Genomic DNA, 25,085 nt, shown 5'->3' on the forward strand with positions numbered 1-25,085 from the left:
CTTTTTCCAGTGGTCAAATGTAACGCTAACTAGCTTAGCAGCTAACATACCAAAGCCAGTAACTTCAGTGACATTGTGAGGCAGCGTTACTTTGTACTTGACCTGAGAATATCCGATTTATGGTGCTCTATACCTCTATACTCCATTACACTATGGATGGAGGCGAATATTTAACTTATTTTTTACTCCACGGCATTTATTTTAAAGCTTTATCTAACACCTTTTATTGGGGTTTTCAAAGTTAAACAGTGGCGATAGTATAAATGTGGAAACAATTTATGATACAAAAATATAGAAAATATTTAACAAGTTAAAAATTAAAATTATTACAGATGAAATGTATAATTCTATTTAAAACAATGAAAGAAAATTAGTAAATAATCTAAAAAATAAAAAAAAAGATTTTGGGGTTGTGGATATTTAAACTGGGCTAGTTAGGGGAAATAATTTAATGCATTTTTCTTAAAGAGGTCAAAAAAGGGTTGGCAGATCTGGTAGAATTTGTGTTGACAGCCTCTTAAGGAGAATTTAATCTTTTCAAAATGCAGGTGGTGCAGCACATCCCTCACAAGGGCAGAGTGGATAGGAGCCCATGTTTGCTTCCAAGCAGATTTGAATTATTAATATAAAAATCAAGTAGTTATTTATCACATCATATACTGTTATTAAGCTACCCAGCGGTATATGAAGTAATTAAAATCATCCCTGCATTTCATCCTTTTGAATGCAGGACTTTTTACACTGCAGTACTGCTACTTAAAGGTACATTCAACCCCAAAATCAAAAATACATATTTTCCACTAACCTGTAGTGCTGTTCATTAGTCTAGTTTGTTTCAGTGTGAGTTGGCAATTATTGGAGATATCGTCCCCATACATGTCTGCCTTCTCTCAAATATATTGGAACTACATGGCACTCCTTGTGGGGCTCAAAGTGCCAAAAAATACATCTGAAAATCAGCAATGTCTCTTTCCAGAAATCATGACCTGGTTTCTCAAAGGTAATCCACAGACCTAGTTTTGAGCAATTTCATGTAGGAACTATACTCTCTCTGCTGAGCTACACCTGCTAACCATGTCAATGCGCAGGAGGAGGCATGCATCTATTCATGGACAAGAGGCTTGTGCTCGTGACAGTGTGAGATGTAAACGTTAATGGTGTTCTTCTCATCTGAGCATTAGCTAGCTCAGTGGTGCGAGGTGAGCAAGCAGTAGATGCACGCTTACCTCTGTGATTTGGTTTATGGGTGTAGAAAGAAAATGGCTGCTACATGAAACTGCTGACAATAAGGTCTGTGGATTACCTTGGGCGATATCTCCAACACTCTGCAACTCACACCAAAACAATCTACACTGATAAATAGCACTACAAGTAAGAGGAAAAGAAGGTCTTTTTGATTTTGTGGTTAACTGTGGTTAAATATCTGAGGAGCTTGCTTCTTCAGCTACTGACTATTTCAACCATTCATTCATAACTTTAATTTCACTATATAGAAGTTATTCATTATCTTAGCTATTTTTCAACCACTTATCCATTACTTTGAGCTAACTGTTTCAGCTTCCTTGCCAACTCGTTTTCACACATTCCTAATCACAATGTGATTGTGTGTTAGCGGATCAAATCAAAATTTCTATTTTATCAAATGGGTTAAGCTTGCTACTCCACATTCTTTTTACTTACACTCCTCTAGAACTAGCAACTGCAAAAAAGTAGATTCACTGTTGTCAACTCTTGTCACGACCCCCCGCCCCACACACACACACACACACACACAAATAAATAAGTGACCATATACCACTGCATTTACGGTACTCTTACCTTGCTATAAAATATAAATTAAATCTTTCTCCATTCTGCAATATGTAGCTCGCAGATTTGTCTAGTTCCCAGGCTAAAGGTCTATAGTTATGCTATAATAATCTGTCTGAAGGATACACTGCAAATGCTTTATGGCTACAATATCCTGGAGGTAGATTATAGTAAATCATTGGAAATAAGAAATATAGTCCCGCAGTAAACTTCTACAGTCACTGTAAACACACTAACCACTGAGTCCCCGGAGAAGTATTAAAGTCATGTTCTGTTGATGGCATTTTTATTGACATCTTGGCAAGTTGTAGTTGCTGGGCACAGCTTTGTTTCCAAGGTAACATGACTTAAAACTGCATTTCTTTTTTCTTCTGTATAGATAATAATTGCAGTGTTACTGTGCTATATTTAAAGTGGCAGTTTGTGTTGTAATGTCTTTTAAGTGCTGTTTGAACACTCTTCAATGGATTGATTCATGCATTTATATGCCACACTAATAATTTTTGCCTTTAGCGTTTCATGCAAATTACATCTCAGATGTGATCGAGACACAACTGATTTCATTCAGCACTAAAGTAACACCGCAGTATCTTTCTGAGGGATGCATTGTAAATATCACAGCAAAACCATCATGTAGCCATTAAAGGTCAAAAATTTTAGCAGTGAACATCACACATAGCGGTAATGCTACAGGAGAGGGAAAATATCATAAATCACATTAAGGTCAGTGCACTGTATGTGCAGTGCTACACAATATGTCTCTGCAAGACAAATTATGCTGGAGACAGGCATGTTTTATTAAGTTATATTTGTATATACACTACTGGAGATGTACATGCAGAATCTCAAATGACAGTAGTGGCCTCTGCTTGGAGTGTAATATTAGTCAAAACCATGCATCCATATTTATATTTAACTTAGTGGTTCTACTGCGCTAGTATGAATTCATATTTCACACATGCAGCTCAGGAGATGTTAGGCTGTATATGGTTATGCAGTCCCATCCGCAACATCATGAAGTTGCAGATACACTTTATCAGTCTGAACTCAAAGCATCAACATTTGGTCTATCTATTGTTTATACCATTTAATATTAATGTTATCTGTTGCAGTGATTGATGCTATTTTCTGTGCTCTGCAAGTGACATTTTTAAATTATATACAATACCGTAGCTTTAGATTTTCCATCCTAATTAAAAAACATTTCACTTCTCTTGTGATAATCCGTCTTAAAAAATAAAGACTGAGTTAGGGGGCGTGCAAAAACATGATGTAGTTCTTTGTATTTGACTAAGTGAGCACGCTTATGCAAACCTACTCAGTCTGCTACAGCTGACTTCCCAACTCTATTATCATATTGTAGTTATTAATGTATGATTGACCTATTTAAGTAATGGTATACATTTATCATTCTCTATGCTTTGTGATTGCATATTTATTGCTCGCACGTGCTTCCTCTCTGCCCTCTGTCCTTCTCTTATTTTCTTTTTCTCCTTTTTCATCATCACTCCCTGTTCTGTCTCTCCCTCTCTTCCCCCCCTGCGACATAGCCTCTGTCTCTCTCTTTGCTGAGGTGGCTGTACCTGCTGTGACTTTGACAAAGTAGTCTCCACGCGTGTAGTGGTGTATTTCTCCCTCTGTGTGTATGTGTGTGTGTGTGTGTGTGTGCATTCGTGTGTGTGTGTTGATGCAAGGCTGCACAATAGTGTTTGTGTGCACGCGCTTCTTGCACTAGCTTCATTTTTAGTTTGCAAATTTGTCTGACTGTTGCGTTTCTTTAAATGTGCACGTTGAACACATGCAGCGTGCATCTGTGTGTGTGTGCTTGTGTGTGTATGTGTGAGCGTACTGCAGCATACTTGCACCTACGTCCACTGCTTATGTCATACTATATACTCATCTGTGTTGTGTCCTCCATTACGCCTCACTTTTTTCATCCTTCGCTCTCTTGCTCACCTTGTTTCTCCCCATGTGCTCCTCTTCTCTCGCACTTCATCCACTCTCCCCTTTGCTCCCCACCACCTCCCTCCACTTGTCTCCACCCTCTCTGTCCCCTCCCTCATGTTTCCTCCTTCCTCTCTCTCTCTCTCTCTCATTGATAGTGAAGCATTTGTGACTAGAATACTGAGGAGCTAATCATTATTCCACGAGCAGAGTGCAGTGCTCGGGCAGAATGTCAATGCACCCCCCACCCCCCTTCCCTCTGTCTTCCCCTCCCTCCCCTCTTTTGCATGCTTTCCAAGCAATAGTTAACACGGGAGCCACATTTGTGTTCTACAAAGAGAAAAAGTGAGGGAACGCTCTTACAATGAATACGCATTCGCAAACACCGGGCTCGTAACACCTGCAGTGAAGTGTATGTGTAATGGTTGAGTAAGATTTACATTTGTGCTGTGGATGGTTATTTGGAGTGTGTGTGTGTGTGTGTGTGTGTGTGTGTATGTGTGTGTGTGTGTCTATGTCTATGTGTGTGTGTGCTACGTAGTTGTTATGTAAAAGCGCTCCACATCAATTTGTCAAGAGCAAAGTGGTGTGGGATGGAGATGAGAGAGAGACAGCTGTTGAATGCATATTTAGAGAAAGGAGGGAGACCAAAACAGAGAATGACAGCAGACTTTCAGTTAATTCAGTGAGGCCTAAAAAAATCACCAGTAGTATTAAGTTAAATTGCCTGATTTTCTTTCTGAATATTGCTTTATCAATATGTACTTTAAACATAAAAAGACTGGGGTATAATCTGCAGACAGTCACCCTCACAGAGCAGATTCAGTGTCACCTAGTCGTGCTGAAAACCAAGAGAGGGGTAAATTAGACCAGAGGTGAATTAGACAACACACACACACGCTGGGACTGCGGGGCGTGTGTCAGTGTGTGTGATGGAATGGGAGAGACAGCACATGGAGACTCCTCCTGACTTCCTGAAAACTGCAGCTGTGGGTCACAGCCAGGGGTAAAGCTGTGTACGCAACCCTCCCAACCCTCACACACACACACACACACACACACACACACACACACACACACACACACCACGTGCACCGAACCCAATAAAGAATTTTAGATTTGCAAGTCGGGCGGATGCAGAAACAGTCATATCCAAATGTCCACACACACATGCACACATACACACACCAAAAAAAAAAGTCATGGCCTAAGGGAACCTCTGGCGTGACATGGCTGCCGTCTAACAGGCTCAAGCATGAGTGAGTAATAGGTGTTCCAGCACTGTCCGCCCACTGGACAAAGACATCTTGAGATGCGCATTATTTTATGAGATGCAAAGTGAATAGGTGAAAACACGATGAAGCATTGGGTGGGGGGGCTGTTTGAGACCAAAGCAGAGGAGACAGCTCAGCATTGTCACATACTATATTTGCTTCCCTGTTTGATTAGGGGACAGCTTAGTGGACGAACCAGAGTTGATGTATCCAAAGGCTCAAATCAGAGGGTATTAGTCAATATGGGAGACACAAATAGGCCCTAACTTTACATCATGTCACTGTGTATATAAGATATTCGATTGGACTGGATCATTGTGGATTAATTAGCAATGGACGCACAGCCGATTTAGATGTTATTGTGTTAATTTAAAATCTAACAACAGTCTTGTAACTGAACATCTCTTTTAAAATCTTAACTTACAAATATCACTGTAGGGCAACCCAGTGTTGTCACTAGCAATTAAAGAGCCACCTCATGCACAGAGTGACAAAATCAATGATTCAACACACTGTGGTGAGTTTAATAGCCTTGGAGGACATGAAATGCTAAGGGAGCATCGGGGCTGCAAGGTTAAGAAAAAGATCTATATTGAAAAGGCTACTTGGACCGACCGGAGCACCAGAGAGGAACAAAGGCATCATAAGGCCAACGTCCCAGTCTCGTTAGGGGGGATGAGACAGCGTAGCGTGATAGAAGTGGGATATGGGAGTCAGGCAGTGACATCATATAGTGTGAGCGGCTTCTCTGGAGACTGCTGTCTGCTTGCAGTGGGCTCATGCTGTTGTGGAGTTGTGCCTTATATGAGTGAACATTATAAATAGTGAGGAGGATGTCAGCTCCATTCAAGGGAGTCCCACATGAAGTGTCAGGGTGCTCTGGTGAGAGGAGAGAAGATTTTCAGCAATGTGTGACTGTACTGTATGTGTGCATGTGTACAACCAGTGGTGGAAGAACTATTGAAATCATTTATTTAAGTAAAAGTAGGAATACAACAAAAGTAGAAATAGGCCTACAACAATATAAAATATGTAAACTATATACTCGCTGTGCAGTAAGGCGCTTCACAGAGTATTGCCTTTCTATTATGCATTAATGTGAAAACAGCTTTTTAATTTTGTGGATGGTTAAATTAAAGATAATTTTAAGTACTTCATTTACTTTATAGCGTATAAACCAACAGCTGTATCGTAAAATATCTAAAAATGCATCATATGTTAATAACATGATAACATGTTTTGTATGTGAATTTGTAATCTAAAGGGCGGCCTTGTGGCCTAGGCGTTGGTAATTGCCATAAACTGCGACATAACTGCATGTCATTCTCCAGCTGTCAGCTGCCCAATGGAGACATAAAATGCCCAAATCAAACAACAAACAAAAACATCTCAATAATCAAACACTGAACGTCCTGCATTCTGGTGAATTGTAATTTATTCACCAAATTGTGTCTTTTCTGCATCAATTTATGGTGTAAATGTCTGTTATTTTCTAAAACAAAATCCTCTGCTATTTCTGTGTTTTTATTGAGATGGACAAATGCACATGTTCTGAATATCGAAGGGGACGTGTACCCTGCGTTTCCCAAAAATTCCACTCCTGTGAGTAGATCTATTTAGTTACATTCCACCATTGTGTACGCCTGCATGCACATTTGATCTAATCTCCTGCTTCGATTGGATTTATGCTTGTGTGTGTGTGTGTGTGTGTGTGTGTGTGTGTGTGTGTGTGTGTGTGTGTGTGTGTTTACCTCCTCTACCCCTGGTTATGTTTGTGCATATCAGTGACATTATGTCAATATGTGCCCCAGTCTCTGAGCCCAATTGCATGTTTACATCTGATTGCGCTGTGGGCGTGTGTGTGTGTGTGTGTGTGTGTGTGTGTGTGTGTGTGTGTGTGTGTGTGTGTGGGTAGATATGTATATGTTTGTGTGTGTCAGTGCGTGATGTGTGTCATAGGGTATGAGGCAAGTCGTGTGGTGGTGTGATAGTGTTTGTCACCCTGAGCATGTAGCCATGTCAAACTCTGTCAGGGTAGTTTACCCTGGCTAGGGATATAACACATCCCTATGATTACTCTCTCTGTTTGGCGTGTGTGTGTGTGACTGTTTCGGATAGTGTGTGTTTCCTTCATGGCCAGTTTTTTTGCCTTTCCCCTTATTTCAAATGCTTATCGCAGAGATTGACAGAGAAAAGAGAGAGGGTGGTGGTGGTGGGGAGGGGGGGTGAGTTGATATTCATCTTTGAGAAAAAATACCTAGGAGGGAGAGAGAGGGAGAGTAACGGAGTGGGTGCTGGGAAGGAGGAGGGAGGGAGGGGAGAGAGTGGGAGGGTGCCGTTTGAGAGAGAGAGAGAGAGAGAGAGAGAGAGAGAGAGAGCGCTGATTAGATTGGAGAAAGCCAAGGAGGTACGGGTATACTATTGAGCAAGGGAGAGACAGAGAGGCAGAGGGGAGGGTGACTAAGTGAATGCAGTTTGCCGTCGCGTGTCGCCAAATCACAGCAAAGTCCACAGGCAGGAGGACGAATTGGAACTGAATCAACAAATGGATACAGAAAAAACTGGATGTACACTGCATATGAGGAGACAGTAAGGGAGGACGCCTTCGTATCCTTTTATCTCTGCATCAGATACTGCTGTGAGGAACCCACGGGGAGGGAAAGGAAAAATAGCGGACAACTCATTTTTCTCTAACACCCCTGGAAGCCGAGGAGCTGAGAGCCGGAATAGAGTCGACTGTGGGACTCGCTGGGATTGAATATATGCTCAGTAAGTATTTATGTAGGCTGCAAATATCAGTGTGTGAGCGTGTGTATGTGTGTGTGGATTGATGCCTCTGGCTGGAGCACTGCTTCTGATGCTTTTTTCATGAAGAAAGAGAAAATAAGAGAGGAAGAAAAGAATGCAAATGCAGTTGTGCTGCAATGTCTCCTCTTTTGTGATATGCTCTTTGCATCACTGAACAGCTTTTTTTCTCCCTGCTAATTTAAACAACTACCCCAGACTTGACTCTGTGTGTTTATGTCTTTCCCTCCACAGTGCCGGTGTGAGTGTGTGTGTGTGTGTGTGTGTGTGTGTGTGTGTGTGTGTGTGCTGATATTAGCAGCCCCATTGGTATTCAGCGGAGGGAGCTCCAGGATCTCGCTGCGCCTTTCCCCAGGATGGGATCACAGAGCAGGGATTGTGTTCGCCTGTGGAGAGCCCGCTGAAATGGGTGAGTGTCCGTCCTCCTCTTCCTCTTTTTTCCCCCTCTCTATACATCCTCTTTCACCTCTCGTTTTCTTGTTTCTTATGTATCTGTCTGCCTCCTCGTCTTCATTCTGCAGTTAAGCTCAGAGCATTTTCACCACTGATGGATCTTCCCTTGGAATCCTTGAGTCTCTCACCCACTCGCACTGTCCAGCCCACCTTCCTACCACTCCCCCACCTGTTTCCCTCCATCCCTCCTTCCGTCCTCTTTTAATCCAGCATCCATCTCTCTTCACCCTCCCTCCATCGAGACATAAAGAGGCCTGTCCAGTTTGATGGATATGGATTAAATCTGAAAAGCTCACTTCAATTTGTTGCTTCTTGTCCACCTCGTTCCCTCTCTCCTCCCCTCTTTGGCTGTGTCACCCCTCCCCCCCTTTCCTCCATCCCTCTCTCGGTCTCTTCAAGCTCCTCTCCACATTCTGTTTGAATTCAGACACACCGTTTGAGTTTCTTTCCTGACACAGGCAATGAATGGAGATGCTGTTTGTGTGTGACAGGATTGCTATTTCTGTGTCTGTGTCAGTCATTTTGATGGCGTTTCATGTGTGTGCATCTGTGACACAATGCAGAGAGGGCAGAGGTGTGTGTTCAGCCTCAGTGTGTGGGATTGGTGGAACAGAAGGTTATGAAGTAGATCAATGTGTTTAATTGCTTCAGGCACGACAGCTCTGACATGTCCACATACACACATACACACACACACACAACACCTAGACGCTGTCACTTGTCTGACACGCACTTTCGTCTCTACACTCCTTGCTGGTATACCTTCTGCACACCAATTCACACCCACCTACATCTTTTCACACGTGCGACACACACACATGCAGACACTGAGCAGTTACCTTACCAGTGAGCCAACACACACACACACACACGGTCTTATCCTAAATGGTCCTAGGAGGATAGGAGTGTCACAGGAGGGTCATATCTATCCACGCAGCAATATTGATTGGAACTGTTACACTGAATGGCCCCTAATGTTTCATTTTAAATGGACCATCACCTCACTAGACTGTGGAAAAAAAAAGCAAAGAGTCACTAAACCTTTTTAATGATTTCGTTTTGTTCTGGTAAATTAGACGATATTGTCACTGCGTGGTTGACATCTACGTTGAAAGCAGTGCATGCTTTTTCTGTGCTGTTCTGAATTAAGAAGATAGTCATCACTCAGCTATAAACTGTGGGCTTTTTGATTAGAATTCAAAAGTGACTTTTATATATTCAACAGGTGCAAACTGTTGCATAGTAACAGAGGCGAGACTACCTGTTGGGTAGTTAGGCTTTGACATCCTGCTGCTATTTTCAGAGCAAGACAATCTATTTAACAAAAGGCAGTATGATTTATTAGGAAATGAAAAAAAAAGAAACTCAACAGGCATCCAAGTCTGTGTAAGCCAATGTTAGGTTTGCCATCTGTCATCTGCATACATACCTGTCTGCCTGGAATGCTGTTAGTTTGAAGGGATGTAAGAATACATCTTGGCACAAAATAAAGGTACATGAATGTGAAAATATGCATCGTGGAGCTGAAAAATGATCAAAGTATAAGCTAGATCTGATCAGTTGTGATCTTAAAAAGGAACATGTTTTTATTTGCATGCTTTAAATGAAAGAGAGCACAATCAAAGGCTAACGTTCTGACCTGTCAGAGGTCTCGAATGCTGCCTGTAGATTTTACAGTTTTAGAAAGATGTCCTCCTGTGACTCCCTAATCTTAACCCAGTTTTTGTAGAAATATGGAAATTGGGGTTTGTGTCAAACTGAGAATGTTACTACACACAAGTTTAAACATGTGCGCCTTTTCTGTATGAGGACATTCTCAACTACATATTTTTATTCTTCTGTTTATTTATATGTAGAATAACATTTCCCCTAATTTTACCCCTTACAAGTCCAACTTTGTTTGCAGTATATAAGTGTATTAAACCGTGATCCCTATATTGTGTAATACACTGAAACATGAGCTGACTGTTGCTACCCTCCTATTAGTTTGAGAGCCAAAGTGATGCCAGTCTATATGAAAGCTGCCATATTTTCACGGTTCAATTCAAACTCATGTGCAATTTGTTTGAACATGCCCCATGTAGGCTTATCCTAAAATACATTGTAGAATTAACTCTCCTTCACTCATTCGTGGTGCCTCACTTGAGTGACAAGCTAACATTGCTATAAGGCTACAAGTTTGCAAACAGCCATGTCTTTCTGCACCATATCTCCATCCATGGTGCTGAATCCAAAATGCTCTCTCCAATTACCTCTGAGATGGTGTCATGATTATCCATTCAGCACAGCTCTCATGTCCCTCATTTCCTTTTTACGTCAGCAAAGAGAGCATCGACAGTTCACTGAGGGCAGCAGGGCATGCAGTGGATCAGAGGGACAGTGTGTTTTAGGAACAATCCCACTGGATTACAAGGCACATCCTATTGCTTTTCTGCATTGCAGAATATTAAAGTCCAATACATCTTAACAGATAAAATATTTTATGTTTTCCCAAGTCGAAATGCTAGTTTGAATTTCGAATAAAAATGGCAGCCTACACCAGGCTGTCTACACCCATCAAGTATGACAACTTGTACCTTACCAATGCTTTGAGCCTTGACTGCAGCCCTATCGCTGCCTCAGGCACATTAACCAGTCAGAGGCCTCTCTCTGGCCTTGAGTGTGCTCCCTCACATGCCTCTTGGACACTGTGGAGTGTGATGGACAGCAAACTTGGAATTGAAGAAAAAGACAGGAGGTATGATTGAATGAAAGCAGGCTAGGTGTAGATATAAGATTGGATGTAGGGAATAGAGGAGAGATGTGACGGGGGCAGAGTGTTTGAAGATGAGCTTGTTTGGGAGAGTGAAAGGATCAAATCATAGAGTGAGTGGAGAGGAGGAAGGAGCAAACAAGCAGCAAAGTCGGAGGAGTGACAAGGACGGAATAGACAGCAGGACGACAGGCAGGGTGGAGTGTGACGAGGAGGAGAATGACGTACGCGATAAGGCAGAGTGACACAAATGTCACCATGCTAACCTTTCCTGCACTCTCACTCGCTCTCCTCTCTACTTTGCCTCTCTTCTTCCCCTCCTTCCAGATTTGAAGCCTTGCAGAGATGGCCACCAAATGGGCAGCATGGAAGCCAACATACACCCTCCAGCAACTAGCTTTCCACACCTAACCGCCACCACCATCTCCAGCCATCAGCTCGAACCATCCCAGCGAGGACTGAACCTGCAGAGTTGAGCCTGGACAAGCTCGACTGAGATACGAGAAGCCGTCTACGGGAAGTAGAGAAAAGCAGAGGTGACAAGCCTCAGAGGAGTTGACTTACAGCAAACCAATCAACCTGTTGAGCCTGCGATTGAGCTTCTAGGACTTAATCTGAAATGAAATAGGCTGCAGTGATGCTTGAGCAATGGTATGGAGCTTTTGGACATGTCCGGATTTATCGCCCGGATATCCTATCGAGATTACGACACTTTTGTGCACACCTCAGAGCTGGGCCACTCTTCCAGATTGGCTTGTGGGCAAAAGCGAGTAATTGAAAAGCCCCCCTCGAGAGGGTCTCTGTTCTGATTTGTTGTGGGGGAGGAGGGCTTTTTTTTTTTTTTTTTTTTTTTTTAAAGGAACAATTTCAAAAAACCCTCCTTTTATCCCACATTTTCTCCCTTTTTTCTTTTTCACCATCTTTCTCACTCATTGTGGAGAAATACATTATGAAGCAGCACCATTCTTCTTCATGCTCCCTCTGTGACGGAGAGAGAGGAGGGACAGACTGTCCAGAATAGATAACGAGCAAGGAGACTGGCACTGAGGAGAGGAGAGGAGAAGGAGGGGAAAAAAAGGCCAAAAAAAGAGAAGGAAACAGGTAGAGAGAGAAAGAAGAAGAGGAAGCAAGCAAAGAAAAATAGAGAATTAACTAGGATTGTTTGAAATCCTCTTGGAGACTGAGAGTCTCTTTCTAATTCGCCTGTGCCGTGTTGGAGGCTAGTTAGCGCAATGGGCAGAGGAGGGGTCAGGATTTACACCAGGGGGGGCACTTGAGCAGGAGAGTAGGGTTATGTCCCCCCTGCACCTGCCTGGTCTGTATCTTAGTGTTTGGCAGCAAGACAGACTGAAAGATGGCCCGGTAAACAGACAGCTATACTGACAGACAAGCTCTGAGGCTGGTGAGACAGACAGACAGGAAGACGGGTACACTGCCTATTCCAAGTGTCAGGCAGAGAGCCAGGCAGACACCCAGTGCCGGCACAGTAGACAGTGTGCGATTCATTGTCATTCTATGCAGTGTGTGAGGAAGAGACAGAGGGAAGGGAAGAAAGCAGAGACAGAAAGAGAGAAGAGGAGCATCCCTCTGTTTGTAGCTTCTGGAGAATCTCACTTCATCTGCATCCACCTCAGTCAGTGCTGTGGCAAGCCCATGCACTAAAAAAACAGGCTGGGAGGGAGGGGGCTGTTACTAGAAAGGAAATACAGGTTGGAGTGAGAGAAGGAGAGAGAGGGAGGCAGGCAGAGAAACAGAGGGAGAGAGCAGGTGTCGGAAATCCTCCCCTTCATCTGCTTGTCATTTACTCCTTTATGTTCTCTCGTCGTCTGGCGAGGTGATTGGTTTTCTGATGCCGGCATTCCTCTGCTCATAGGCCCCTCCGTAATCCAGAGAAAAACAAGAGGTGGGCAGACAGAGGAAAGCAAAAAAAAAAAGACAGCATAAAAGGAAAGGTGGAGCCCCATTTTGATTGACTAATTTTTCATCCCTTCCTTTTCTTATTTGTCAAGACGGGCTGTTGCTGTCTCTCTCCCCCCCCCTTAAAGTAAGAGATAGAAAGAAGAAAACCACCGGCCCAATCAATCCCTCATTTTCTTTGCACACAGAATCGAACCTCTCCTTTCATCAGTTGTTGATTTTTCTTGCCTTGCTCTGAAGGGATTATTTTCTCCATCTCAGTATAAACACTGGAATCCTCCCTCTGTACTCCCTCTATATGTCCTCACCCCCAGTGACACAGTGTGAACCCCTCTGACTCCCCCACGGCATACCTCCCCCCTCTCCTCGGCTGAAGTGCAAAAACCCTGTGGTCTCAGATCTCCATGCCTGTGTTGACTCACTACTACAGCGATAATATGGCACAGCGCTTCTGATACCGTCTGATTCATTCTGTAAGTAGGACTCTCTCTCTTCCTATGTGTGTGTATGTATGTGATCACATGTGCTCTGTTTGTCATTAGCATGTATTCAGCTCATATGTGCAGGAACAGGGACGTGGACCGTGTTTCTGCAGTGTTGGTTTTATGGTGTCTTCACAGCGGATTTGCTTTCCTGTGCTTCCTCTGCTCCAGGCAATTTGAGCGTGTGTGTGTGTGTGTGTGTGTGTGTGTGTGTGTGTGTGTGTGTGTATCTGCCAAAGAAAGAGATTTTGATCTTACAGCCAAGCTTACAACAGCATCAGAGTGGTGTCAGAAAGAGGCGAAGGAGGTGCCTTTCTCTGTGTGTATGTATGTGTGTGTGTGTGTGTGTGTGTGTGTGTGTGTTCATGCCTACATATTGGTCCTGAGGTTAATTTGAACTAATTAGTGGTGAGTATTTTTGCTTCACAGAGCAGTTTTTTGGTTCTGTGTCAGTGTACTTGCATTCATTAGGGTGAGATGGAAGGGGGCTAAAACTGAAGAGGGTGAACCAGCTAATGAGAATGACTCGGATTCCCTGACTAGTTCTTTGTTGCCTCCATTTCATGTCTAATGCCCTGAGCATTACACCCCGGCCGCATGTCATTTCAGCGTCCTTTTATCTCCTTATGTGTTGCCTTGGATGAAACCGTACACTGAGACCCAGCCTCTGCAATGTCCTGCATATTACTAAGCCCATCTATCTCCGCGGACACATCCACATCTTTATACACTCCCACAGTCACCAGGCCCTGCACCGGGAGACGCTCAATCAAGATAGTCCCTTCAAACAGACCAATGAACTGTGAATAACGCCATTACACAAACTCCCAGCTCAGAGCGTTACAGAGACAGAAAGATTGGGAGGGTGGAAAAAAAAAGGAAAGAAAAAAGCGTGCATGATAGAGAATGAAAAACATTCTGGAGATTGAAGAACAAGAGCAGAAGGGGAATGAGAGAAGTGAGTGTGAGATGGAAAGCAACAGAGAGGAGGACACATCGAGGAGGGAGGGTGAGAAACAGAGAGGAAAAAGGGAGTGCGTGAGTCTAGAGAGGCCGCGGAGCAGGAAAAGACCTCTGCTCCATGGGAGCACTCTGATGGGCTTAGCAAGGCCCCGCTTTGTTCACACTGTTGGTCAGCCTCTCAGAATTAAGATTACTAAATAATACGATTACTGCAGCTGCACACTGATAACACGCTGCTGCCGATCCCCTTTGTCACTGTCAGAAAACCCAGAGAAGAGAGAGGAGGACTGGCATATGATGGCATCAAAGGCATGACAGTACTGACTACATTACATTGTCACAAGGGCCCTTGCTTCACAACATGGCTCCTCTGCTTGACGCTGAGTTAAAGTGGAAAGAGTTGGTGTGACTTTTGATATGACAAGTGGCCATAAACAAAAGCACGCTGAGGCAGAAATAATATTAGCTGAGGTTTTTTCCTCAGATAGATGGATGATGTCATTATGTTCAATCATGTGACATAAACTTTAACTCGCCTTATCTTTTCTCAAGTTGTTAATGTTGCACTGTCAGCCCCAAGAGGGACAAAAAAAAACAAGTTAACAGGGAAACCTCTCAGTGTATTACCTGATTCCACATGTGTGAACATAAACCAAGGCTGTCACGGTGAAACGTTTGCTCCTTATCTCGATGTTTTACACCGCATCCTCTGCGTGGGCTATTTGTTTCATGTTTCCACGCTTGACAGCTTTGACACGGATTCCCGCCAAGTTGACCTTGCAGTTTAAAGTGTAATAAAAGCTGAATTCCCAGGCTGTGTTGCACATCGATACGTGTTCTTTGGGTAGCTGATAAATGGTCTCACACCCCTCTGGAGAGGGGAAAAACAAGCAGCCAGCAGAAACCGCTGTCCAGTCCTGCTCAGCGGAAGTAAAGTACAACCATCTGAAACCCACTGCTCCCAGAGTAGTGAGCTAATATCAGGGTTGGGCTGGGCTCAAACCCCCTCCTATGAAATATGAAGTATCTCTGCTCTTCTCTCAGCAGGAGAAACCATTTGCCTGCAGAGCTAAAGATTAGCTTGGAGCAGGAGACAGAAAAGATGCATTTAGCATTTGATGGTATTGTACAAGAGTAAGAAATAACAAACCATAGCACAGGGCACAAAACAATATCAATGAAATATGACACGGCACAAACACGGAGCTTAAAACAGCCCGAAAGCACTGCAGGATGGCAACCATTCGCTTCAGTTTCTGTCCATGTGCCGCACATTTGTCATCTCGTGGAGGTTTCATGTACATGTCATGCAGAGTATTTGCTTCTGTGACATCAAATGAACTTTGACCTCAGGCTTTCCCCAGCTGAGCCCCATAGTCACAAAATAACTGTGTGAGTCACTCCTTACAACCAGTACAGCTCCAGTCAAAAAGCATGCATGTTGAATTGCATGCACTCTGCTCAGCGAGCCCAGACACGCAGAAACAGAAAGACAATATGGAGATGATGCGCCAAATTATCAGTTACGTGTCCGTGTCATTCGGTCTCCCCTTCTTAAGTGCTTTCCACAGCAGCAGTATACTGTGTGGTTACAGTGTGCTCCGATCATTTCACTCGACTTGGTCCAAATTGTGGCGGCAATGCACACGGTTCATAAGATAATCTTTCGCATTGGGTTTCAGAGCTTCCCATTGCCCCTGCTTGTACTGGTTGGGTCCTTTCAGATCAGCGATCCCATCATCCCTCAGGGTTAGATTTTCTAATCGCTGGTGTAGATTTTTCTTTTTCTGGTTGCTTTTCTGGTGCAGCTTTTATTGTCCTTGACAATATCATTCCTTGATGATCCTTGATGATCTCCGCTTATTGTATAGGCAAAATAACCATTGTCACATTGTCTGCATCATTAATAATTTTACAGTTTTTTGTTGGGAACAGCTGTTCTTTCTTCAAAGGTGGTCAGCAGCTGTTATTTCTTTAACTGTGCTGCAATGTAGCAGGATGTGCTTCTCTAATAGGTATACATCTAAAGTGTTATCGCGGGAATAGATAATCGTTAGACTGTTATCAACGCTGAATCCATCATCTTCTGTGACTGTCTTCTGCTATCACACCCCATGATGCCTCTTGCATGGCAGTTCACCCCTGAAGTGTCTCAGACAGCCCCTGCTCCAAAGAGAGCGGGGCTAATTTGGGATATGAGATCTCCTCTAACACTGAGCAGCACTTCAGTTTTCGTCTGCCTTCAATCCTCCGTCGCTTGACCACCAGCGCGAGGCACTGCAGCCTGCACTAAACCTTTGCTCCTCATTGCCTAATGGAGCACAAAAAATGGCCCTGTTTGCTTAGTCGTTTGTCCACTCCTGCTTGCTTCAGGCTAGCTGGCCTTGGGGGGAAAGATTGACTGTGTGTGTGTGTGAGGAGGATGAGAAGAAATGGACATTAGGACACACATGCCCTTTCCATAATGTGCTCCCGGCTGGGCTGTTTGGCTGGCCATAAAGTGAATGCCGCTAATGGCCTCTCAGTTAATGGAGTCATTAAGATTGGATTGCAAGAAGATAAAAGCAATGTGTATAATGTGTGTGAACCGGGTGGAAGTGTGATCATTTGTATACGTGTACTGTTACTGTAACCGCTTTGTGTATTTCTAGTTATTTAGTGCTTCAGTAGATACACCCACGACAACACTAAAGGAGGCAGTGACACTCTGCTGCATTAGCATTAGTAGAAAAGGTCAGTATTCTATCAGTGTAATTGTAATACGGTCTGAGGCACAGGTGATCAGTCCTGACCCGGCTCGTCCTAATCAGCCGGCTGGCGGAGGCTCAGAAAGTCACAGCTATAATGTTTCACCGCTAGATTGCCGCTGCCTTGTGTGAGTGTGTGGAAGTGACAAAGGCCTAAAGACTTGATTTGAGGTCATTCCAGGACGTGTACCCGAGAGAATATAGCAAGACTGGCGAAAGGCATTCTGGGTAGTGTTGCGTGTTGTTTTCATGGTGGCATGACTGCTCATTAAGTCTGTGTCAATTTCTTGATTCTTACCAGAGGGTTCGCTCGTGTCACTGTGCTCATCATGTTTTAAGCCTCAGCTGCGGCCCAGCTCGCCTCATTCACTTGTTGTATTCAGTGAAATGCAGCCTTTATTGCACCACAAGGGGAAGCTAGTTTGTAGGCAGAATTAACATTAAATCGCACGATAAAACAATTAAAACAGGATAGAAGACTCTTCATAATTAGGCCAGACAGAGAGTCAGTAGTTTGACTCCTCAACTTTTTGTATATTCACAGTTGTTTTTCTCAACTTTGCAAAGAAAAACTTTTTTAAAAACTCAAAATAGTATTACTACACTGTTTACAAAATATTTCACACTCACAAATCTTTGCCAGCCTCATGGGTAATACCCATATTTATCTGTCAAATGGTGTCAGACCATGTATCAGAAGATCAGAAAATAAATTTCAAAGTGAAAGAGCACACCTTTTTAATCTAATCAGTTACTAAGCAGACGCAGCCCGTAGCTGGAAAATGGAGTCTCAGCAGGGGATGTCATACTGCAATCACTGATCAAACCTGTCTGCAGACCCCTGAGGAGGCCTGAGGGGGTCACTCTACAAAATAAGAACAACTGGTTTAATTTCACTGTTATTTTATTGCGAGGTAGGATAGTGAGGGCGTATTATGTTCGTAACTGTTGTGATCAGATACTTCATTATCATCACTCAACACAGTATGAATAGTTGTAGATTATAGTGGATTGAAATTACACATGTATTTGTTTGGGGAGCCTTTTGTGAAGATGTCTGAAAACCCCATATTTAGATGGTGTTATTACAGCAGAAGAGCAATGTCTTTTTATTACAGTGTGAGCTGAAGCCCTCTGCAAGCAGTCTTGTACTGTTCATCCACTCTGGAACATTTCTACATAATTGCTTTTGTGTGAAAAAATTGTTCAGAAGTCATTCAGGTAACAGCGTTGTCAGCCTTGGTCTAGTGAGTCTATTTTAAATTTTAATGTTTCACTGTTGCTCCTGCTGAGCAGCAGTTTGCCTGACAGTGTAATAATGACACTCATCATGATATCTACAGGTATCGCCTCACTCTGAAGCCGATCATTAATATATGTAGGACTTGGCTCAGCTCTGCGAGACTCTACAGCAGTGATCAGACAGAATTTCCACATATTTTCTCAAGTGTACCTGGACAAAGACATGCTGTTAGAATACTAGTGGAGTTGAGGACCAGCCATGTTGCGTTTGACCTGAATCATCTTATACTATATAATGACGAAAACTTTGTCTGTGTGTGGGTGTGTCTGTTCCACGTTTTTCTCTTCACTGACTTGGTCAATCCATGTGAAATTTGGCACAGTGGTAGAGGGTCATGGGAGGATGCGAATGAAGCAATATGCCTCTCCTCATGAGGAACAAATTTGCCTCAAGAACCAATAACTTCTGGTTATATAGATTTTCCGCCATTTCGAATTTTTTTTAAAAACACTTCAAATTGATCTCTTCCTAGGAAGTTTGACCGATCTGCATGAAACTCTGCAAAAGTATGAAAACTTACTAAAACTGAGCTTCTATAAGGCAATGAATATTGCGGAGGGCGTGGCTCATCACATAAAGGTGTATAACATCTCAAGGGTTTCACCGATCACCACGCAACTTTGTAGGCATATGACCACACATAATCTGAGGGGACCCCTCCATTATTGACCCGATCAAACAAAATGGGGGCGCTAGAGAGCTAATTTCCTATCTAGGCCTAACGGCCATATCAATTTTTACTAAACTTGGTAGATACGTAGAACAGGATGCCTCAAGGTGACTGGAGAAATTTAACTCTAATTGGCAACTGGGTGGCGCTATAACAACAAAAAAATGCTTAAAAATGGCTAAAATGCGATCGATCGCTGTGGCTCCCCCTGTGGCCCAATGTTGTTTTTTCCCCCTAAGTTTTGCTATGACTAAATCATGGTATAGTATGCTGTACATAATCACGAAAACTGTCAGTGTGTCATTCTGTCAGTCAGTCATTCTGTCTGTCCCACGTTTTTCTACTCACTGACGTGGTCAATCTATGTGAAGCTGCACACAGGCATTGAGGATTGGACTAGGTAGAAGCTGACAAAGCTACCAGTGGGTACGGACTAGTTATATAATGAACAATAAAACATGAAATGGATTTTGTCGTCAGCAGTGATAGAAAAAGTATTCAGATCCTTTACTTAAGTAAACGTACTCTTTGTGCAGTAAGACGGATCCTGTCAGTGTTTTACTATTACATATGATGTTTTGGGATTATTATTACTGCTGCATTAATGTGCATGTTGAATTTTACTGCTGTAAATGTTTAAGGTTGTACTAATTTTAATTCCTTTTTATACTGTTGGGTAGTTTAATCTACAGCAATGCATAATATATAAGATTACCATCTTTGTAGCATGGCTGTCTTGTGAGAACCATGTATTTCTGAAAAGTCAACTTTTCATGCTGTCAGAAAAACAGCTCCTTGTGATGATGCATTTTTCAGCTGATCCAAGAAGATTTTTAAATAGTTGATTTAGCTTAAGAAGAAGGAGACTTTTCTTAACACATAAAGTAAGTTTAACATTTACAATAACCAAATTTGGAGATACATGGTTTTCATTGGATAGAAGGGTGTGAAATTGTAATCTGAAATCAAGTCAAATTCAAATATTGTCTCTAAGATAAAGTGGAGTAGAATTTTTGTACATGCCAATAAGTAGAAATGAAGTACAGTACTGGAGTAAATATACTTCATTACATTTAACCACAGATCTTCATCTCACCCGAGTCACACAACAAACAAAGCCTCTCCATTAAAGCTGTCTGTCTCTATAGATGATGTTAATACATCACTGTGCGAATAGAGATTTTTGGCTTCTGGTTCAATCCTTCATCACACAAGGTTTTTCACTGTAGTGATTTTCTATGAGAAGATATGTACATAATTTAGGTTTGTAGCAAGTGCCAATAGACCATCTTTGCTTGGACTTAAGGAACAATTTGTAGTGTCATGAATAATACACAGCAATCAATTTTGCAGAATAGAAAATAAATTAATCATAAAAAATAAAGATTTCACGTCACTAGTCCGGGGATGTCCACAACAAATGTCCCAGTGATAGATTTTTATGATTGGAGGTTCCCATCTCATATCCTCACGGCTGATTTTCATCTTAACTTGACATCTACAAAACACGACACAGCATTTTCTTAGGAAATTACATCTAATTTAAATGTACATTTCATTCTGGGATGTTAATGAAATCACTCACCTGAGAGTTTTCATCTCTTACATTACTATCAGAATAGTTTGGTGTTAAATCATCCGTATGTACGGTGTTTTCTACCTGGGCAAATGGCAGACTCCAGCACATGTGCCATCCTTCTGTTAAAAAAAAAAAAAAATCAGTAAATTTTAATTTGAGTAGCAAGAGGTTGTGACTTTTATCTCTTCAATCAGTCAGCCACCCAGGTTTTTCCAGCATTTGTTAATAAGACCTATAAAAGCCAAAACGGCAGCCTACTGATAGCACATTAAGGCAAGGCAGGTTTATTTGTATAGATTCTTCCAACAACAAGGCCATTCAAAGTGCTTTACACCAGGCATTTAAACACGATATAAAAGACACAAAGTGATTTAGAAAGACACAACAGGATTTTAAAAACACCATAACAAAATAATATAGGAGATAAACTTAAACTAAAATAGAATGAGACTAATCAAAAGACAGGATAAAGATTACAGTGCGGCTACAGTGCAGTGCAAGATATGAATAAATAGTCCCAAGTTTAACCTAATAAAATGCAGTGACAAATGTTATAAAAACAGATTTAGAAACGGTTATGTAGTGTATAAATCTGAGCGCTCCTTCTCTGTGTTTAGTTTTGAATGTAGGGACAGTAAGCAGACCTGCCCCAGACGATCTGAGAGGTCCGGATGGTTCATAACAGCAGGTCAAAGATTTCCTTCAGCCTTAAGCCATTTAGCACCTCATAAACCAACAGTTAAATTTTAAATCAGTTCTTTGACAGACAGGAGGCCAGCGTATAGATCCAAAAACTGGGGAGGCGTGTTCCACTCTCTGGTCTCAGTGAGCGCTCGGCAGCAACTATCTGATTGATCTTTTATGCATGCAAAGACAGCGTAATAGAAGTTGAGTTAACTGAAAATAATCACATGGACAGATTCTTCGAAATCCAGCTGAGACACAACTCTGTAAATTCGTGATATATTCTTAAGGTGATAGAAACCAGAGTTTTGTAGTTGTCTGATGTCTAATGTTAAAATTTAGGTGACTCCAGGGCACCGAGTAGTTTAGTGGGTGGAGCAGGTGCCCAAATACAAAGGCACTTGTTCGATTCTAGCCTGTGGCCCTTTGCTACATGTCATCCCCCTTCACACTCAGACTATCCTGCCCAATAAAGGCGAAAAAATAATTTTAGGTGACTACAACAGAATTTTTTTCCTGATTTCTGTTCTTAAACATTAGACTTCAATTCAAACTCAATGCTTGTATGGGACCACAGTCACCTGGGGATATTGCCATATAAATTTCTGGGTTGTTGGCATAATTATGGTACAATATATATATATATATATATATATATATATATTTTTTTTTTTCCTCCATAATCTGCAGTAATGTGAGCATGCATATGCTGAACAAAAAAGTTTGCACTGTATTCAGATGGCCTGTAGGTGTTTAAGAATGCAGCTCAATATGAGGAATTCAGCTGAGGAGCAACACATCTAACCTGATTGGGAGATAAATGTTGGCATTGTAGGTTTCTGCAAACCACGGACATGTTACACTTATACATTATCATGCAGTGGATATGTTGAAACTTTGTTTCAACAACGCTGTGGTTAGGTTTGGGCGTCAAAACCTTTGGTTTAAAATACCTACTTTTGGAGGCACCATCCCAGCAGGAGATGCAGCGATGTCTTATTAAAAACCAACTACTTTTCATGGCACCATGCCCAGTGAAAAAACAACAAACACCCACATTTGAAGGCTAAAAGGCCATAGGAAATACAGTTTGTTGTTTTTTTGATCTTGAGCGGTGGTCTGCAGCTTGGCAGGTGTCTCGCCTCGAAGAACGCTGAGGACGGCTATGAGCTGAAACGCGTCTGTTTGACTGCTGCTGTGCAATCCATTATATCAAAAGTATTATACTTATTAGTGAGTGCTGTCAGGTTTTTCTACTTCGCCTAGGAGATGTGCCATCTACCATCCCCTCTTCCTCCTGATGACAAAGTCAGCTCATCTACTATATCACTTTGGCAACGCTGATATACGTATGAAATGTAAACATGTCACGTATTCGTGGTTTGTAGAAATGTACAATGCCAACATTTTCTTCTGGGCTGCAAATATCCCATAAGACACCTGCTTGCACTGAATAGGATTATTGAACAAAATGGCACCCTCACCTTCTTTCTTATACATTCCAGCTTTACTCATAAACTGAAGTTGTTTGCTGTTGACTCAGTGACAACTGCTTCTTTGTGATTCAGCCAAGTTCCAGTTTAAAACATAAAATCAAGATTGTGCTCAGTAATTGAGTCACTGATTAAAAATGATTTGCCTGCCAAAGACGTAAATGAAGCTAAATTTAGTGTGTCAAACATAAAAGACGCCGTCTGTGCTTCTTATCAAAATATAGGCTAAGGCCCAATTTCATCACCACGTTCCACATTTTGCCCTGTGTCTCATCATCTTCACAACACTGGTATTTTGGGATTGTGAGTCAAGAGCTTGTAATCAGCTCTACCAATCAAAAGTATTAACATGCGAGTCAGTTCCAGCTCAGCTGCCTCGGTCCAAATGGTGATGCAGCAGTTGATTATGGGCTACTGCCTGATTTAAAACTGCTGAATATTTAATTGACTCAATGAAACATAATACTCCAAATGGGCTCATATCATGTCGTTATAACTGAATTTAAAAAATACAACAGATGTGATTAATTAACTCATTTGGGGTTTATGGACTTTAGATTTCCACTCATGTGTGGTGGGTCTGAAAAATATGGCAGCATTTTTTCCACTGAGTCAAAATTTGGCTGCCCCCCACTGCAGCCACATATACAGGAATATCTCAAATAGACCCAGAATCAGGTTTATTGACAAGTCGGTTTTCACATACAAGGAGTCTGATATGGAGCACTATTGCAAAAAAAAAAAAAAAAAAAAATTAGTAATAATAAATGTAAAGAATAAAAGAAAATTCTAATTAAAATATTTTTAAAAATACTATAAAATATGTACAATATATCTGACTAAAAATCAAAGAGCTAGAAGTGGTAGTTATGTGCAGAAATGTGCAAAATATTGTCCAAGGTATGGGCAAAGATAACAATATTATCTGCATCATTGCCTTTATGGGGTATAACTTTCAGATTAACTCAGATGTAAAACGGTAGCCTGTGTATGATGTAAATTCAGACACCCAGGGAAGGAAGTGTTGACTGTAATTAAGCTCATATGGAGGTGTGCGTGACATAAAGTAAACATGCTGCGCTAAAGCGAAGTAACTCTTTAAACGGTTTGACACCTTCCTGAGGGCGATACTTTTCTGCTTCACTTAAGCTAAACAATAGCAGCACATCATCCAAGAGGCTCAGTTAAAATGAAAAACAATTCTTGTCTCTGCTTCAGTGGTACTTGATGTAATCCACAGAGCTGTTTGACCAGTGTTTATTCCAAGTCCTCCTGAGCTATTCACTTGCGGAGGAATCAAAGTCTAAAGCTGGCGTACTTTATCTTGTGCTATTCCCTGAATCTCCAAGTGCTGAGGTGATTTTTTTACTTTCCCCAAACTCAGACATGTCACAGTCACCTGAAAAAAAATGCTACACATGTGCACAATTAACTGTATTTGTACACAAGAAGATTGACGAGGAGTTTGTCTTTTCACATGCGTGAGTGTAAGCATGTGGTGAGTCTGTTTTCATGAACATCTGATGTAGCTAGTGTGTGTGTGTGTGTGTGTGTGTGTGTGTGTGTGTGCTGTGTTTATGCTTACCATGCTTGTATGTGAAATATAAATGTTGCGTAGGCGTCTTTTCCGTCTGTGTCAAGACGAGTGATCTGTCAAGAGCCGTACTGGGCTGCCTTATGTTCATAATGGTTCTCTTGAATTCCATACATGATGGGGGAGGGGTGGGCTTCATCTGCATACTGCTGATGTCATGGTCAGCGTCGGTGTGTGGTCGATGCTTGAATCAGTGGGCTGCGTACATGCTGAGATGCACAGAAGACTTCAGACTGCTCATGAGACAGTCTTTGATCCAAAGTAAAACAGGCTGAGAGAGCAGATACTCCTCCAATCCGCACAGGTGATACCAGTCTATTAGCACCTGCAGTCTGCCTCAGCTCTGCTGTTTGCAGGTCAGGAGTAGAAAATAGTATAAGAAAGTCAGTGGGATAACTTGGGATACAACATATTGTGTGCCTTACTTAAAAGATGCTAGATTAAAGCTGTTAAGAACTGGGTATTAGTGAGCAAATTGTGGATTAGGAATAGATTGTCGGTATTATATATGGGGTGCTATGTTCATTTTATTTGATAATGGCATCTAAATCTGCAACAACAGCAGAAACAAGCTCTAAACACAACACTGACACATTATCTCCTCACAACGCGGATA

The 25,085-nt window shown here is 42.0% G+C and overlaps 1 protein-coding gene across 2 annotated transcripts in view; it reads left to right on the plus strand.

Moving 5' to 3' along the window:
• The first annotated feature begins 11,905 nt into the window (after window positions 1-11,905).
• Window positions 11,906-25,085, plus strand: part of grik5 (glutamate receptor, ionotropic, kainate 5) — a 112,552-nt gene continuing 99,372 nt past the window's right edge. For both annotated transcript variants that reach the window (XM_049583825.1, XM_049583826.1), the window contains exon 1: window positions 11,906-13,427. The gene's annotated coding sequence lies outside the window, so the exon portion shown is untranslated. The remainder of the gene's footprint in view (window positions 13,428-25,085) is intronic.

This window comes from Epinephelus fuscoguttatus, linkage group LG8 (assembly GCF_011397635.1).
Source record: "Epinephelus fuscoguttatus linkage group LG8, E.fuscoguttatus.final_Chr_v1".
Classification (NCBI taxonomy): Eukaryota; Metazoa; Chordata; class Actinopteri; order Perciformes; family Serranidae; genus Epinephelus; species Epinephelus fuscoguttatus.